General features: G+C 38.2%; 1 protein-coding gene across 1 annotated transcript in view; it reads left to right on the plus strand.

The window, feature by feature from the left end:
- Window positions 1-479: 479 nt before the first annotated feature.
- PELI1 (pellino E3 ubiquitin protein ligase 1) overlaps window positions 480-18,337 on the plus strand; it is a 56,145-nt gene continuing 38,287 nt past the window's right edge. Inside the window, exon 1 of the mRNA XM_059405972.1 lies at window positions 480-814. The gene's annotated coding sequence lies outside the window, so the exon portion shown is untranslated. The remainder of the gene's footprint in view (window positions 815-18,337) is intronic.

Below are 18,337 nucleotides of genomic sequence, written 5' to 3' on the forward strand. Positions count from 1 at the left end.
GTTTGAGGGAAGGAAAAGAAAATGGTATTTGTGATTCAGAATTTTGAAAGAAAATTAAGCAGCAAGGAAGACCGAAATAGCGACAGGAAGTCAGACTTCACTGGGCACTTGTGAGTGGTGAAGCTAGGAGCTGGGGGTGGAGCACAGTAAGAACGACTAGCTGAGGGCGGGATCCCTAACAGCACCTTAAGACAAGAAGGGCCTTGTTCAGCCCGCTGCAGCAAAGAACACGTTCTCTTCCTCGGTGTGTCGGTGACCATAGTAACAGTGGGGGCCGACCCTCTCTCCTCGAGCATGCGCAGTGCAGAAAGAGCGGCAGCATCCTCAACCACAAGGTTTCCCTCTTTTCTTCAGTCGGAAAACTACAACTCCCAAGAGACCACTCCGCGAAGCGTCACCGCCTCCCGCCGTGGCCCTGCCTAGTCCCCTCCCTCCTGCCCCGCCCTCCTGTTAGTCCCCTCCCCTCCTTCTGAGTGTGTGTCAGTGACCCAGAGGCGGTGTGAGGCGGAGGGACCGTCGGGGGGCGCCGCCGCGGCCGCCGCCTCCACCAGCAACCCCAGCCGTGCCGCGCGTTCGGATTTGCCTCGAGCCCTCCGGGAGCGCACCACAAAGCGGGCCCCGCGCTTTTCCCTCCGCCCGCGGCTCCTCAGTACTCGATTCCGCGGCCAACTTCCCTCGCGGGGCTTGGCCGGTTGGCGAGGAAGGCGGCGCAGAACGCTGGGCTGTCTGCTTGCGCTCCTCGCGTACGCACACTTCACCCCCTCGCTCCGGTTCTCGGGGCCGTGCTGGGATTGCGGCCACCAGCAATTGTCCGGTGAGTGTGGCCGCGGCGCGCCGCGGGAGGGATGGTGACGGGGCCGGCGAGGGGTGCGGGCAAGGCGGGCGCGTAACTTCCTCGGCGGCTGCTTGGGGCGACCGGCCGGCTCTCCCCGCCCGCCTGCGCGCCCCCGCGCTGGAGGCGGCCGAGAGCGGAGTTTGCGGCGCCGGCATCCCGCGCCCTCGCAGGAGGAAGCGCCTTTGTCAGGAGCCGGCCCGACGCGCCCTCCCCCTCCGCCTGGGAGTCCGGCGCGCGGCGGCCAAATCCTAGCCCCGCGCTCTGCGCGCGGCCGCAAGCCGCGGGAGGGGAGCTCCGCGGGGGCAGGGAGGAAGAGAGAACTGAAAGAGAAACAAAGGGGGCGGTGGGCTTTTCTTTTGTTTGTGTGGATCTGCTAACTTCTTTCTCCTTCCTTACATAACGCAGACTTCTAAGTTAGTCATTCTTTTTATTGTTGTGATTATTGTCATCTTCTCTGCGTGTCTCTCGGATTTCCTTTCATCTCTGGATCTCAGAGCGTTTAAAAACACTAATTAATTACACCTCTGGGGTCCCTACGAAACAAGTTAATATGCCCGTTTTCGTAAGTGGGTAAACTGAGGTCCGGAAGAGCTCTCTAATTGATGGATGCTCTTGATCTTCCGCCGCGCCTAATGTCTGAGGACCTGAAAGCATTTATGAGTAAGAACTCGTTCTCCAATGCCCCGTGGAAAAGTTAAAGATGCTCGTTTTAGTTACAGGTTAACTGAAGTCCAAAAGAAGTCTGGGTAATTGTTAGGTAGTTCACACAATAATTCTTCTTAAATAGGATTTGAATCTTAAAACCTCAAAGGACTCTTGGAAAATGCTGTAAATCATAAACTCACCTCAGCATCTACTTTTATTTTTGTACACTCAGGTCTCTTATGAGACAAGAGAGCAATGATGGGGGGCAGGAGGGCAGAGTTGTGTTGTTGTTGTTGTTGTTTTTAAATGTCATTTGATAGATATTAATCACTACACACAAGGAAATGTGTCTTGGTTTTAACAGCATCAACAGCCTTCCCTTCGTGTAGTCGGCAAACAGTATGTTAACAAAAAACTGAGGGAACATTTCATCCATAAGGTGCTGATTGTGCCATGGACTGAAGCTTTAAGTGTTTGAAAAGGTCATCTGTTTGTTTTGGTTCAAGGCTGTGTACTTTTCCTCTGCAAAATGTTTTGTTTTCGTGGCAGCTGATCTTTTGTTTCAGAACTGGCTTTGTCTTTTTCTACATTGAATATGTATTATAATTGAGGAGAGATGTAAAGTGCTGTTTTTTTGTTTGTTTGCATTTTAGTGGGAATTTAAATTTTTGAATTGTGGAGAAGGTTCAGTCTTTCAGTTCTTCTGTTACAGTTTATGTTTCCTTTAAAACAGGAAATGTTTTCTCAGAGTGATCAGATTTACATCTCTCAAAACATTGTCCTTATTGTACAAATATATCATATGAATTCCTTTTGTTTTTTATTCACACCAACAACCTCTTCTGGAGGAAAATGCTTAACTCTGAGAACAAGCTTGTTTATTTTGGTAGTTGAACCAAACTGAAGGGTACCAAAAATTTAAATTAAGCATCGTTTCTCTTGGTTATTTCCTGAAGTGAATAATGATTAGAACTATAGTAACAGTGAGTACTTTCACTTATCCTAATTACTCCTAAATTTAACTTTGTGTAATATAGTTGTCTCCAAATTTTAGATTCTGGTGGTTCCATGAGAAAAGGAAAGTGAGACATTTGCTCTTTTCATATTTCTCTGTAGTCCTCTAACCTGCCCTCTTCCTGTAGTATATTTAAAAAGGTCTTGAGTTTAAAACAAACAGTTGGAAATCACAGTTAAGTGTATGGAAGGTTGCATGTAGTGAAGTGGTTTTAATGCCTCATCTAATAATTTTACACCTTTTAAAGGGAAAACTGCCATCTGGGTTTTAATTAATGTATTAGAGGTGCGGTATTGCAATAATGGTATTATTTATTGACTTAAAGAAAAAGCTAGAAATTGTGTCTTAGTGACAGATCTGGGGTGAAGTAGGAGAAGCTGTGCTCTTCTTAAAATTGTCATTTCGGTGACCTTGCAGTTAGTTGGTTATGTTGAACTTTTTCTGAAAGCTTTTACAAATCAGATTTGCCATAGGTATTTGTGCTTTAAGGAAGCTACTGACAAAACATCTTTACTTAGTCACTGGAGTCCAAAGGCAGAAGCTAGTGTTGACTGGGAAAGGCTGGCATTGCAGGTTTCCTGATGTCTTTGGGGAAACCCTGAAAGAAATGACTGAAAAGCACAGGTTAGGGAATGAGTCTGGTACCCCCGAATGCTAGTCGGGCATGTTTCAAGGGGAAGCCTCTGTAGACTGCTATTTGACTTTGTTCCAGCTTCTTTTGAGATTGTCATAATGTCACTTGTATATTCAGAATCTTGTGATTCAGATATGCCTTATGGTAGTTGTCCAGTGGGCCAGATGATAAGGACTATACTGTAGTAATCCTGCTTTGTGAACAACTATTTACAGACAGAAACTTCTGGGGCTGATAAATATTTTAAGCCGGGCTTAGAATTGAAAACTATCTTTCTAGCATTCTCACACACATACATCTTACCACTGCATATCAATATAGATCTATCCTTGTATTTATTAAATCAAAAAGATTTGTGTGGATTATTTTATTAGATATATTTTAACTGTACAGTATATATTAAAATTTCAAAATGACAGGTATATGATGGCACTAAGATGGTCCCAGGAGTTTCTTTGGAAAAATCATGTTATTCTAAAAGTTACATTTCTGTCATTTAATTAAAAAGAATGTAACAAATTTAAGAGCCAGTGGAAAAAAGGAAGAGGAAAATCAACAGAAAGAAGGAAACCTGATAATGTTTTTAAAGAGTACAATATAAAAGATTCCTGGCAACATTATATAAGGGACAAAATTCTAGCTAAAATCTATAAACAGTGAATTCCACTTAGCACTTTCTGTTTATAGATTTCTAGCCATCTTTTCCAGATTCCTTCTAAATATATTACACAGAAAAAGTAAACAAATCATTCTTTCAAAGGATTTGGGTTGTTGGAGATTTTTTTTTACACATGTGTTAAGGGGTGTGGGTGGGTTATTGTTGTTTTTCTTTAAGTTTGACTTCTGCCAGAGAAGATTTCCCCCACAGTAATGTGTGGGAATCTCAAAACAAATATTGGTCACTGAAACTAGACATAATTTCAAGTTATGCCACTAGCTTTTTCTCACATTGTCTTGAAAGACCACCTCTAGTTTTCCTTTCAAAGATTGAAGCACAGGTTAGGGAATGAGTCTGGTACCCCTGACTCATTGAAAATAATTGCCTAACATATTACACTTAGTAGGCCCTACATAAGTTCTGTTGTTGTTGCTGAATTAATTTGCAAGTAATAAAGAAGCAGCAATGATTTCTTGAGGGAATATCAGGGAATTTGTGATTTTTTTTCCTTTTTAAGTAGAAATAAGTAATTAAAACATGAATATCTGATTGGAGCCTTTCAATTAGCATAGCTTCCTTCAGAAGTAAACTTGGGAAAAGAGCTTCATCAGGTAATTTAAGAGAAATGAATTGTAAATGAGTCTAAGAATATGTGATTGTTTTTTCAGAATGTGTAGGCAAGGGTTTTAGATTTTTTTTCTTTACTTCAGTAAACTCTGTTTCAAAGAACAAGAATCTACATAGTATTCCTTGTATTACCCCTAAAGACTTTTATACACCTCAAAATACCATTTACAGAAAAATAGAATATGTTGCTATTGCCTGTAAATGGCAAAATCCAGACATTTGTCATTCCCCAGTTAATTTTGACCATTCATGTAGTTTTTTAAAAAGTTCTAAATTCAATACGCATGTAATTTACTTCCTTTTCAAAGAATTTATTACTGATTTTTCTTTTATAATGAACCCTTGGGATGTTGCTAATTCTAAAAATATGTAGTACCCCTAGTTTCCCACCATCTTCTGCAGTTTCTTTTCCTATCATTTTTTGGCTACAATTTGCTTTCTCCCCTAAATTGTCTAAAATGAGCTAAGAAAAGTTTTCACATACTTGACAAGAAATATAGTTAGTTATTTATGATGCTGAGCTTCAGCTAAATTTCATCGTACAATGTGCATTAAATTTATTTTGGAGATAAAAGTATGCTTACTCTAAAAGAGGGAAGGTAAAGTAGGTATAACAAATTTCCCCTTGGGTACCAAATCTGGCTCCCTGCACAATATTTAGAAAACTGGGAGTCCCAGTTCAGACTCAGCAGGAAAGAGTGCTATGATTAGCAATCTCTGCTATTGGGTGGGCAATGGACTTTTGACATGAATGCCAAATATTCATTTGGTATTTATTGGATGTCTTTTATGTATTGGGCCCTGGTCTAGATGCTAATATCACTCACACAGACTAAAAGTAAAAGCTCTACCTTAATGGTGTTTACATTCTAAACCAAGACACAGGCAATAAAATAAGTAAGTAAAATACTTCATGTTTTAAGAAGAAATGGCCTCATTTCTTCTTCTTCTTTTTTTATTTTTTTAAAGATTTTATTTATGTGCCTATTTGAGAGAGCTAGAGAGCATGAGCCGGATGGGGGAGGGTGGAGGGAGAGGGAGAAGCAGGCTCCCTGCTGAGCAGGGAACCCTGGTACAAGGCTCAATCCCAAGACCCTGGGACCATGACCTGAGCCGGAGGGAGATGCTCAACCGACTGAGCCAACCATGTGCCCCAACTGACCTCATTTCTTCAAAAAATAAATAACGGGAAATAAGAAATGAGAGGAAGCTATAAGATTAAAAGAGACTTCAGAGGCATATCCACCAAATGTATAGTGTATGGACCTTAGATCTTGCTTTGAGCAAACTAACTGTAAAAAGATGTTTGTGAAAATTGGGGAAATTTGGACATTAGATATTTGATTAAAAGGAATTGTTAATTTTTGTACGTGTGATAATGTATTATGGGTTTTAAATAGTCCTTTTAGAGATCTAATGTATTTATGAATTAAAATACCAAGTTTGGATTATTGCTCTAAAATAATTTGGAGGGGAGAGGAACATAAATGAAACAAGATTGGCCATATATTGAAAGTTGTTGAAGGTAGATGATGGATACCTGAGATTTTTCATAGTCTATTTTTGTGTATTTTTGGAATTTTCTGTAATGAACAGTTGATACACAAACACATACACACACACACACACACACACACACACACTCACACATACACACATGTGAGGTAAGGGAGTAAACCTTGCAGATAATCCTGGGGCAGGACACAGGCAAAGAAGTATGATGGCCCTGAGGTAGAGAATCTTCACTAGAATGCAAGAAACTACAAGAAGACGGGTGTGACTGCCTTAGAGTGAGAGAGTAGCAGGAGGTTGGGTAAGAATGGTGAAGAGAGGGGCCAGGAGACCAGATTGTAGAGGACCTGCTTGGTTATCCATCCTTGCTTTAAAGTAAGGACATTTATTTTATATACTTTACTTTAGTCACCCTGAAAGCTATACACTTATTTCAAGAATACTAGCATTACTCCAAATATTTTTGGAACTACCTTTTTTTGGTAATTGCCTTCTAAGCCATTTGAAGAGCCACATACAAAAATAACTCAGTACTTTATATTTGTTCCTTGTTTTTAAGAAAAAAGGGGGTATTAGTCACATGATATCTCTTTTCATTTATCAGATATGATTCAGAAAAGATTTTGGACAGAAAGAAAATAGGAAATAACTTCAGACTGTTTCTAAAATTCACATCCACTCTGAGAATGCAATTACTATTTCTAAAAATCAGATCTACCCGTAGACTGAAAAGGAATTTTAATAATGTTTTGGACAATTGTAGCATCATTTAGAATAAGGATCTACCTCTGAGAGTGACTAATATGGAAGAGGCTATTACACTTATTGTGATATTTAAGTTTTGTCTGATGCTTTATAACACATATACACACTAGACCATGCACACTTCTTCATAATTAAGTCCTCAAAACAATCATTGCAGGTAAGTTTCTGTGTTGTGTATTCAAGACTGAAGAGATGACATTTATAATGTACTGAAGTTATATAACTTTCTTGTTGCTATGACATATATTTGGGGAATTGAAAGACTAGCAAATGTTTAGTGTTAGAGACTAATCTGATTATTAAGTCTTTTATATTCATGCTTTAGTTCTCAGATTAGTAGTTGCTTCTGGAACATGATGATTTGCCATAATAAAGAACCGATTTTAAATCTTTTATTACAATAGAAAAATTGATCTCATCCTCCAAATGTTTGAAAGTCCCTTTCAAGGAAACCCTCCATAAGTATAGATTTTTAAAATCTTCTATTCATGGGACAATATACATGTGGAGATTACTTTGAATGGTTTTACACTAAATTACTTAAAATGATAAATGATTCTCATTCTCTGTAGGGATAAGTTTTCCAACCTGAGAAACTAAACTTATTTCAATGAGTTTTACTGTGTTGATAACATTGAAGTTAAAAACAATTTTTATAGTTAATTATGCATAATAGGAGGGCACAATGTTTTCTCTTGTATTTTTCATCAATAATATGTAGGATTTAATGAGGTAAGTAGAACTTGTGAACTTTTATTATATAATAAATTGCAAGGGCACCTGGCTTCCTCAATCAGTAGAGTATGCATTTTTTATCTCAAGGTTGTGAGTTTGAGACCCATGGTGGGTGTAGAGATTACTTTAAAAAAATAAAATCTTAAAAAAATAATAATAACAAAAAAGTTGCATGAAGTGACCACTGAGAATATAAGTATGTAACAGTATACTTTAAGAAGCTCCCTATTTTAAACATTTTTCAGAAAATTCTTTAATTTCTTTCATTCAACCAGAGTTTTTGGTCCTTTTGGTGTGTATATATGCATAGGTGTACATATAGATAAATAGATAAATAGCACCTTCTTCCTTCATATTATGAGGATTTAGATGTTAGGTTGGGTTATTTAATGTATTTTAAACACTAGTCTATTGACGTGAAACAGAGAGCCCATGTTTAATTCCTGGTCTTTCCATTAACTCTGAAGATCTTTACAGGCTATATTTGATTCACCTGTAAAATACAATAAAAAGAAAAATAGTTTTTCATGAAGAACTTTGAAATTCTATGATGGGAATTTCATGTTGTATGGCTCATCTTGGAAATTGTTTTTAGTCTGTTGATTTGGTAGTAGGATTATGAATCTTTTTCATTTCCCTTTTTGTGGAATAAATAACTTATGATGGAGGAGGAAGAGTAAGAGGGGAAGGGGAAGAGAAGGAAGGAAAGAAAAAAATTGGCTCTCACAAAACAGTAAACATGTCCATAGATAATTCTTGTAACTTGGATATACTTAAGTGTCCATGACTTAATGAGCTAAGACTCAAATTTATAAATTAAGTGGAGAATAGTAATAATAATACACCTTCCATTTCAAGAAAAAAAGTTGCTTTGCAAAAGAGACATCTTAAATTTCATATTGGCTTAAACTTTTTCACCATGATAAAGCCTGTATTTATTTTGGGAAATAATAACAATAATGAATTGATAATAATGTTAATAATGATGGTGATGATAATTAACAGAAATAAAGAATTATTGAAAACTCACACTTGGGGCACCGGGTGGCTCAGTTGGTTAAACATCCAACTCTTGATTTTGTCTCAGGTCGTGAGTTGAGTTGAGCTCCATGCTTACCGGGAAGTCTGCTTCTCTCTCCCTCCCTCCCTCTGTCCCTCTCCCTTCTTCTGTCCCTATTCACCTGCTCACACGTGCACGTGCACTTGCACACTCTCTCTCAAATAAATAAATAAACCTTTTTCAAAAAAAGAAAGTTCACTCTATTAAACTCTAGATTTTTATAGCATCAGGTTCCAAGATGTTCTTTTCAACTTGTGCTTTGGAAGATATTAGTATTCCACATCTCTGCAGCTCTCACTTCATCTCTCTCTTACTTTCATCTCTTTCTCACTTTGTCACTGGCTCTGTTTATCTTCCTTTGCTTGCTTTAGTGCCCATTGCTCCTCCACCATGTTTTCTACACGTCTGCCATTTTTTATACTTACAGAGTGGGCTTGGAATGAATGAAGAGTGTTAAAGAAGTAACAGGTAGGGGCGCCTGGGTGGCTCAGTGGGTTAAAGCCTCTGCCTAGGCTCAGGTCATGATCTCAGGGTCCTGGGATCGAGCCCCACATCGGGCTCTCTGCTCATCAGGGAGCCTGCTTCCTCCTCTCTCCCTCTCTGCCTTCTTGTGATCTCTGTCTGTCAAATAAATAAATAAAATCTTTAAAAAAAAAAAAAAAGAAGTAACTGATACTTAGTCAACAAAAAGAAAGTCACAACTTGATGATTGTTTCTCTTTTAGAAATGGTATACCAGTTTATTTGTATATAGTTCACCTCTTAAAGACCAGTCTTTAAAGGCTTTAACCAGAATCTGCCTCCTTAAGCTATCTGTAAAATGGCTTCCAAAAAGGATTTGCTTGATTTCAGAAATGAGTAGGTTGTTAATGATTCAGTATGCCCCCTCATTCTCCTCCTACTTCTTAAATTGAAAGTTCCTTCATAGCATCTAGGTGCCCTGAGTCATCATGTCCGAACTCTGAAGAATTTTAACATGGAAAAACTCACCATGCTGTAAAATTGTCAGAAAATAATCTGAGTCAGAAATCATTCACTTATCACTATGATACAACCTAGAGATTGTGGGCTTCATATAAATCTTTGAATGTACTTACATGTAAGTCGTTGTTATAGGACTTATAAATCATGAGGACTTATTTATTCTCAGTTAAATTTTAATTGGCTTGATTTTTGCTATTACATGAAAAGGATTTTCTCTTTCATTGAATAAATGTATCAGAGAGGAAAAGCAGTGGATTCTGGATAAAAACCAGTATACCAGAAGTCAAGAGACCTAGAGTTCTTGTCCATTTATTTGGTGTATGACTCATATTTCATTTAACCTCCCTAGGCCTTAGTTTCCTTATCTTTACAAGGTTAACAACTCTATGGTAGCCCTCTTTGGGACCAACCCATGGCAGATATACCTTAATAGCTTACCCCAAATCAGCTCATACTCCCTTTTTGGTACTGCACTGTCAGCAGGTAGATAGTTGGCAGTCTAGATGAAATCTGTCACCTCAGCCTTGTAAGGTGTCTGTTAACTCCTTGATTCCATGATTTTAAATGACTTGCCAATAGAAAGTCTTTTTCTTAGTCTTTACTGTTTTTTTCACGTTGAATGATCAGAGTTGAAACTTACTCTGTGAATTAAGAATTCTTTGTAGTTCTGAGTACATGGCTATCTCTGGATAGCATGTGTGTATTTCATTTAGGACTATAGACTGAATGTTTGTATCTCCCCAAAATTCCCGTGTTGAAACCTAATCCCTAATACAATGATGTATTTGGAGGTAGGACTTTGGGACAGGGTTAGGTCATGAGGGGCGCCTGGGTGGCTCAGTGGATTAAAGCCTCTGTCTTCGGCTGAGGTCATGACCCCAGGGTCCTGGGATCCAGCCCCACATCGGGCTCTCTGTTCAGCGGGGAGCCTGCTTCCCCTCTCTCTCTGCCTGCCTCTCTGCCTACTTGTGATCTCTGTTTGTCAAATAAATAAATAAAATCTTTGAAGGATTAGGTCATTAGGGCAGAGCCTTCATCAATGAGATTAGTGATCTTATAAAAGAACTCAGATATCCCTCACTCCTTTTGTCAATGTGAGGACACAGTAAAAAAAGATGACCATCTTTGAACCAGGAAGCAGGTCCCTCCCCAGACACCTAATCTGCTAGTTTTGATCTTGGACTTCCCAGTCACTGGTACTGTGAGGAATAAATCTGTTGTTTATAAGCCATCCATTCTGTGGTATTTTCTTAGAGCAACTCAAATGGCTAAGGTATATTGTGATGTTAAAAACAGGGATTCCCCAGGTGGCTCAGTGGGTTAAAGCCTCTGCTTTAACCTAAAGCCTTGGGCTCAGGTCATAATCCCAGGGTTCTGGGATCCAGCCCCAAGCCCTGCATCTCTGCTCAGCAGGGAGCCTGCTTTCCCACCTCTCCTTCTCTCTCTCTCTCTGCCTGCCTCTCCACCTACTTGTGATCTCTGTCTGTCAAATAAATAAATAAAATCTTTAAAAAAAAAAAAAAAAATTGGCCGGGGCACCTGGGTGGCTCAGTCTGTTAAATGTCTGACTCTTGGTTTCAGCTCAGGTCATGATTTCAGGATTCTGAGATCTAGCCCAACGTTGGCTCCACGATCAGCAGTGAATCTTCTTCTTTCCCTTTCCCTCTGGCTTACACCACTCTCGCGCTCTCCCCCTACCCCCTCCTCTAAAATAAAAAATAAATCTTAAAAAAAAACAATTGGAGAAAATTCATGGGAACACTTAAAATTCCAAGTGAAGTGGAAACATTCAAAAGGGTTGGTGAAGACTTGTTTTAAACTCATTTCAACTCCTAAATGTTGTGATGGTAAAACTGCAGGTTAGTGAGGTTCAACCTGATGTGTCTGTTTGAAAGGTACATAGTGAATCAGAATTAATACTAGCCCAAGAGGCTAAAGGCCTGACTTCTAGCTCTGCAAACTGTTTTTTAGCCTGGTTAGTGTCTTCATCTATGTAATGGTATCAGACCATTGCTTCTCAGGCATCAATGTGTTATGCAGGTTTTCTGGGGATCATATTAAGATGCATTTTCCGATTCTGTAAGTCTGGATGAGACTTGAGAGCCTACATTTTTAACAGGCTACCAAATGTGTTGATGCTGTAAACCATGGAACATATTTTATAAAACTATTATGACAGTTTGATGTTCTTCTGGCTGGGTCTTTAAATCTTAACTCTACTTCTTTTTCTCCAGCTCCTTCACATGAAATTTTATTAAACTTGTTTTTGAAGCTTCATTTCTCTAGGTTCATTTCCTTTTTTCTCAGTCTGATAGCTCCTTTAATTTTGTTTTTCCCTTCCCAGAACCAACTTCATAGGTGGTCATTCAAGTTGCAAGTAAGGTAGTATACAGAAAGAGGCCTTGATACAAAGAAAACTGGATTTAAATCCTTCTGCCTCTGATTTTAACAGAGCTGCCTTGGGCAGTTGACTAAGTTTACTTAACCTCTCAAAGCTTTGAATACCTTCTTAGTAGGGTTGTTGAAAGGAATAGAAATACATAAAACCCTCAGCACAATGTAAGCGTAATGTAGGTCATCAAAAATTGGAAGCTGTTTTTATTCCTCCCGACATCTTGATTTGTAGAGGTGGAAGAAGAGAGGAAAAGATCTGTTCCCCAACCCAGGACCTCCCTCCTGTGTGCCACATTTAAATTTTCAGCTGCCTACTAGACCTATTAGTCCAAATTCTTCAAACTTACCATTGTCAAGAAGATCTCTTCATTCTTTCAGTATCTGTTCTATCTCCTTCAATCCTGATGGAAGTTAAGGTTTCACTCTATAAATGCCCAAGCCAGGAATTTGTCAGTTCCACCTTGGTTTCTCAAGTACTACTATTCTCTATCCTCATTTCCACATTCCCCTTTGCCTGGGCTCTTTTTATCTGATCTTATCTTGTTGGTTCTAGTCTCCTGCAGTTTTTCACAACTTCTTCCTCCTCACACATCCTCCATAGTGCTTTCAAAGTTATTTTCCTAGAAATTATTTTTTTTCTTAAAACGACTATTTCTTAAATGCTTTACTATGTAGAAGGCAATGTTCAGGCATTGACTATATGGTGAGAGAACAGAATGAGACAGTTCGTAATGAAAAATCACAGACTAGGAAGGGCAGTAGATATTAAAAACAAGTAAATATACAAGTAAATACAGAACAGGGTGCTGAGAGAGAATAACAGGAAGGCACCTATGTTATATTGTATATTGGATGGTCAGAGAACACTTTCTAAGGAATTGACGTTTAAGCTGCTATCTCAAGAATGAGGAGCCAGCTAGGCAAAGAACAGGGAATATTGCTTCAGGCTGAGGATATAGCATGAGCAAAGATGCTGAGTATGTTTTAAAAGTGATATGGTAGGGCATGGTTGTAGACAGAATATAGAAAATGAGGAAGAAGGAGTTATTAATGACTTTCAGGTTTTTGCTGTAAGCAATTACTGGGTTAATAGTGGTTGACCCTCATCTACCTTTAGCTTCTCTCTCACTTCCCTTCATTACTGGGCATAAGTCATATGAAATTCTCATTGTTCTCAAAACGGTTTTGAACCTTTGCATATGTTATTGCGTAGAATAAACATCTTTGGCTGAGACCTTTTCACCCTTCAGAGCCAATCTTCAATATTACTCTTATATAATTTTCTCCAAGTTCTCCATGTTTAGGTTAAGGTCTCAGGCTTTTTTACTTTTTATTGTCATTTGGTTAATATTTGTTTAATACCTCTGTTACAGCACTGATCACATTGTATTAGAATCTCTCTTTTGATATATCTAGACACATTTTACTAAACCAAGAGCTATGTGGATCCAGAGATCTAAGCTTATTGCTTTTGTGTTCCTGGGGTCTAGTGCATAGGAGCTGCTCAAAATGAATGAGTGGATATGTTTCTTATACAAAGCAGTCTGACCGTACCCCTTGAACTGGGATGAGTATTGTTTGCTTCCATGGGATGCAGACACTACTTTTACCATATTACATTGACTTTAAATTGTTTTATATACATTTCTTAAGGACAAGAACTGAGTCTTGGTTTTCCTTGTTTACCTCGTGCCCAATACTGTACTTAATGTGCAATGAGGAAAATTATAGTAGGCTTATAGTTTCATGGCAGAATATCTCACCAACATAGCCTTTCTTGGATGGGCATTATGGGCGCTGGAGGTAGGATGAAGGGAGACCCAATATAATTATCAGCATATCTCAAATGTTTGCTTGCTGTTTTTGGTAAAAAGATGTGTAAATGTGTTTAAAATAAATCCCATTATTCCTTTGAAATGGCTGTGAAGATCATTTACTATCTCCCTACTGTATTAGTGATACTTTTTTTTCCCCCAGTATTTATCTTACTTGACCTCTCAGCAACTTTTGACATTGCTGACTACTTCCTACTTTTTGAAGCATTCTTCACTTCCAAGATGCCATACACCATAGACCAGCACTTTGATGCTGTCGCTTTTTAAAAGCTCTTTTAGGGGGCGCCTGGGTGGTTCAGTGGGTTAAGCCTCTGCCTTGGGCCCAGGTCATGATCCCAGGGTCCTGGGATCGAGCCACGCATTGGGCTCTCTGCTCAGCGGGGAGCCTGCTTCCCCAACACTCTATCTTTCACTGCCTGCCTCTCTGCCTACTTGTGATCTCTGTCTGTCAAATTAATAAATTTAAAAAAATAAAAGATAAAATAAAATAAGATCTCTTTTAGGAGGTGCTACTGTTCTTTCAGATTCCTAAATTTTTGAACTCCTCAAGGCTTAATCTTGGACTTTCTTCTCATACTCTGTACTCATTGCCTAGGCAATTTCATTTGTACTTTGAAGGTTTTCAGGTTTATATTTCCAGCCCAAGCACCAGACCTGTATGTATAATTGCATCTAATGCTCCATGGATGTCTCCAAAAAGGTACCTCAAATTCCCATGCTCAAAGTCAAACTTAACGGGAGCTTCAGCAGTACCTGGCTATAAAAGTTGTTGAAGAGTGATTTATTACCCTTCATAAAAATTAATTTCCAGGGCTTCCTTCTACCCCACCAAATTCTCTTTAGCAATAGTTTCTATACTAAAGTAAATATTTAACTGACAATATAAAAATCCAAGTACCTAGAAATTGACTATCAAAAGAACTACAATAAATCTTTATTGAACTACTACTATAAGCTAAGCACTTGGTCTAATTCTCAAAACAACCCTTTGAAGTGGGTAATATTATATTGTTGTAAGGTAATAGACTGTAGTGTTTATAAGTGTGGACTCTTAACCAAGACTTCCCAGGTTCCCATCCCAAATGCCAGCCCTACCACTTATTAGCTGTGTGACCTCTGGTGATTTACTCATCTGGACCTCAGTTTCCTCCTAAAACAGAGAAGGTATTATTTGTCCCCCCAAAACATAAGTAGGAGTTAAAGAACTAATATGTAAAGTTCTTTCAAAAATACCTGGTACCTATTATGATAAGCACTACATACATGTTAATATTATTACTATCTTGGGCTTGAGATTGAGCCTCAGTAGGGTTGGTCCAAGACTTACAACTATTAAATGACAGTGCCAGGAGCCAACATAGACTGTCTGACTACAGAATTCCCTCAACCACTCTATTTTATTTCATCTCTAATAATAATGTATCTCATCCTCTTGCATACAAGACTCCATATATCTCACTGTGATCATACAAGTATTGTAATTCATTCTAGTACTCATACCTGGTGTTTAAAATGTAAAAGATCTAAAATATTTAGTTAAAAGCTCACTTGAATATGATTTGGGAAACACAAGGATATACATCTAAATTCCATGTTACTCTACATGCATTGTTTTTCTCTTTTTCTTGTTAGCCATTAAGTCTCCAAAATCCCTAGAAAGGAGGAGTACTAATTTTAAATATTAAAGTATCTTTAGTTGTTGTGAATTACTTACTCTTTTGAATATTTTGCTAAATATTTTCAGAATGACTTGGAAGCTCAAAAGCATGTCATATTCAGATATTATGCTTAAAATCAGTAATTCTTATGCTTATGATGAACTATACCTTTTGAAATCGTGTAGTTATTTGCCTATTTTTAAAAGGCATAGACATTTCAATTTCTCAAGGAAAAGTTTTCCTTTTAATTTTTTCAGCTGCTTTTTGAATCAGAACTTTGACTTCAGTATTTTGAGGTCTTGTATTAGATTTTTATATAGTTGAATCTGCTTAATTTTGTAACTTTTAATCCCTGACTCTCATTTAGGGCTTTGGTAAAAAAAAAAAAAAAAAAATACATCTGGTTATAGTTTCTATAGATGATTTACTCCATTTACCCCATTGCTTATTATTTCTTTTTTCCGTTGTTGGTTTTTTATTTTATTTCTTTGTGGCCAAAAGAGAAATTCCTTTGTGTTAAGACAATATAAAGGCAGAAGATAAAAAGTCTTCTATAGCCTTTGAACTTAGCAAGAAGGGGATCTTGAGAAGGAGAGTGGACTTTGAAAAACAAAATCATTTATGAAGAAGAGTGTTTTACCATGTTTTTGGAATGGAATTCTGTGGCCTAGTGTATTTATTCTTGGGGAAACAAACTCTATTGTGACAGAAAACTCCACTCAAACTGGCGTAAGAGGGGAAACGTTTTATTGGTCTGTGTAAACTGGACCAGGATAGGTGTGGCTTCAGGAATGGCTCCACCCAAGGCTTTAATAATGTTAAGACTCAATTTCTGTGCTTTTCCTGCCTGGTACTACTTCCTCTCTGTTGGCTTTATTCTCTAGCCCTACCTGAGTAGAAGATAACTTTAACCCCTTCAGCCCCTAAAACCCTGCAGGGTGATTTGTATCCAGAAAGATGTGACCATCTTTTTCCTAGAAGGCCCAGCAAAAGCCTCACTGCATCTTATTGGCTCAGACTGGCCTGCTCTGTGGCCACAGGAATGTGAAGCTTGGATTGTCTGGGAATGAGCCATATGCCTACCCATCAAGTTTGAAGGCATACGTAGTCAGCTCCACCAGATATATATAGACTGTAATTTCCCAAAAGGAAATGAGGATACCATTATATTGCAGGAAGGGTGATGTATGCTGGGCAACAGAAAATAGATGTCCTTAACTCCTGTTGTATATTTTCATTTTAAGAGTTGGGACTCAAAGAAAGACCAGTTTGATTGATTGTTTTTTTTTTTTTAAATTTAGTATTCAGTGCTAATTTGGAATTTGTATGACTTCCCTTCCAAATTACTGTTTTAAAGCAATATATAAATGGGAATTGCTAGGACTTTTCAACTTTGAAGAGCTTTGAGAATATCAAAATTTTAAAATTGGGGCTACTTTAACAAATTCCATACTACTAATTTTTGTATTAGTTATGGAATCACATTTGCTGATAACTAGTTCTTGTGATATGCAACAGTGTCTTTAGGGATTCACATGTTTTTCTAGGTTAATACTTCTTTAATGCCTTAAGCAGACTGGGCTTTAGACCAAAAAGTTCATAAGCAACCATGAAATCTAAGGTTCTATTAGAGGAGGAGCAGTATGATGAGGGACACTAACAAAGGCTTCATGTATTCATTACTGTAACTGATTTTAGTCTGAAAATGGAAACTCAGTTATTACTGAAAAGGCAAATAAAGTACCTGTTGTACTTCTATTCTTTTTGACACCAAAAATATCCCCAAAAAGCTTTACCATCCTATAGTATTTAGAAAATTTTAGGTTTTTTCTTTTAAATTTCTTTCTTTCTTTTTTTTTTTTTAATTTTGTTTATTTTAGAGAGAGAGGGGCAGAGAGAATCCCAGGTAGACGCCACTGAGCACAGAGTCTGACTCAGGGACTGAGCCCAGAACCCTGAGATCATGACCTGAGACGAAATCAAGAGGTGGATGCTTAACCAACTGAGTCAACCAGATGCCCTCAAATTTCTTGACACCACAGAAATATTAATGCTTTACTCACCAAATTAAAATGAAGACTTCAGGGGTGCCTGAGTGGCTCAGTTGGTTAAGCACCTGCCTTTGGCTTGGGTCATGGGGCTCCCTGCTCAGCTGGAAGCCTGCTTCTCCCCTACCCCTGCCCCTCCCCCCCGCTTGTGCATTTTCTGTCTCTCTCAAATAAATAAAATCTTTAAAAAATGATAACAAAATGAAGACTTCATAAGCTCTAACTTAAACATACATTTAGCATTTTCTTTTCTTTTATTAACAAAGTTCTGCAAAATGAGCAAGGCAATTTTTCCCTTAAAAGAGTTTTCATCTTTAATAGTGGGTGGCACAAGACCCATATCTATTGTAATGAAAAGCTGGATATAAGGATAAGTATTTAGGAAATAAAGAAAGACTTCCTCTCTGGAAAAGGCATATCAAATGGGTCTTGAAACATTATCAGAATTTTTTACAGGTAAATAGTGACAACATTAAAACAACCATTGTTTACTGAGCATTTAATTATAATCAGTTTCATTTTTTTAAGATTTTATTTAGGTTTTATTTAGATTTTTTTTAAGATTTATGTAGGCAGAGGGCCAGGCAGAGAGAGAGAGGAGGAAGCAGGCTCCTTGCCGAGCAGAGAGCCCAATGTGGGGCTCCATCCCAGGACCCTGAGATCATGACCTGAGCCAAAGGCAAAGGCTTAACCCACTGAGCCACCCAGGTGCCCCATAATCAGTTTCATTTTTTTTGTCAGAAACATGTGATATATCATTTTTAAATCTGGAGGAAAGTTGGAAGAATTTGAATTATGGTGGATCCTAAAGATACATGGTTTAAAACTTAAAAACCAAAAGTAATGGATCTTATTGGGACACATCATATGGGAAGCTTTCTATTTCAGCCACCACAATAACTCTTTGTAGTATAAATAGAAGTTGAAAATCAT

Source organism: Mustela nigripes, chromosome 7 (assembly GCF_022355385.1).
Source record: "Mustela nigripes isolate SB6536 chromosome 7, MUSNIG.SB6536, whole genome shotgun sequence".
Classification (NCBI taxonomy): domain Eukaryota; kingdom Metazoa; phylum Chordata; class Mammalia; order Carnivora; family Mustelidae; genus Mustela; species Mustela nigripes.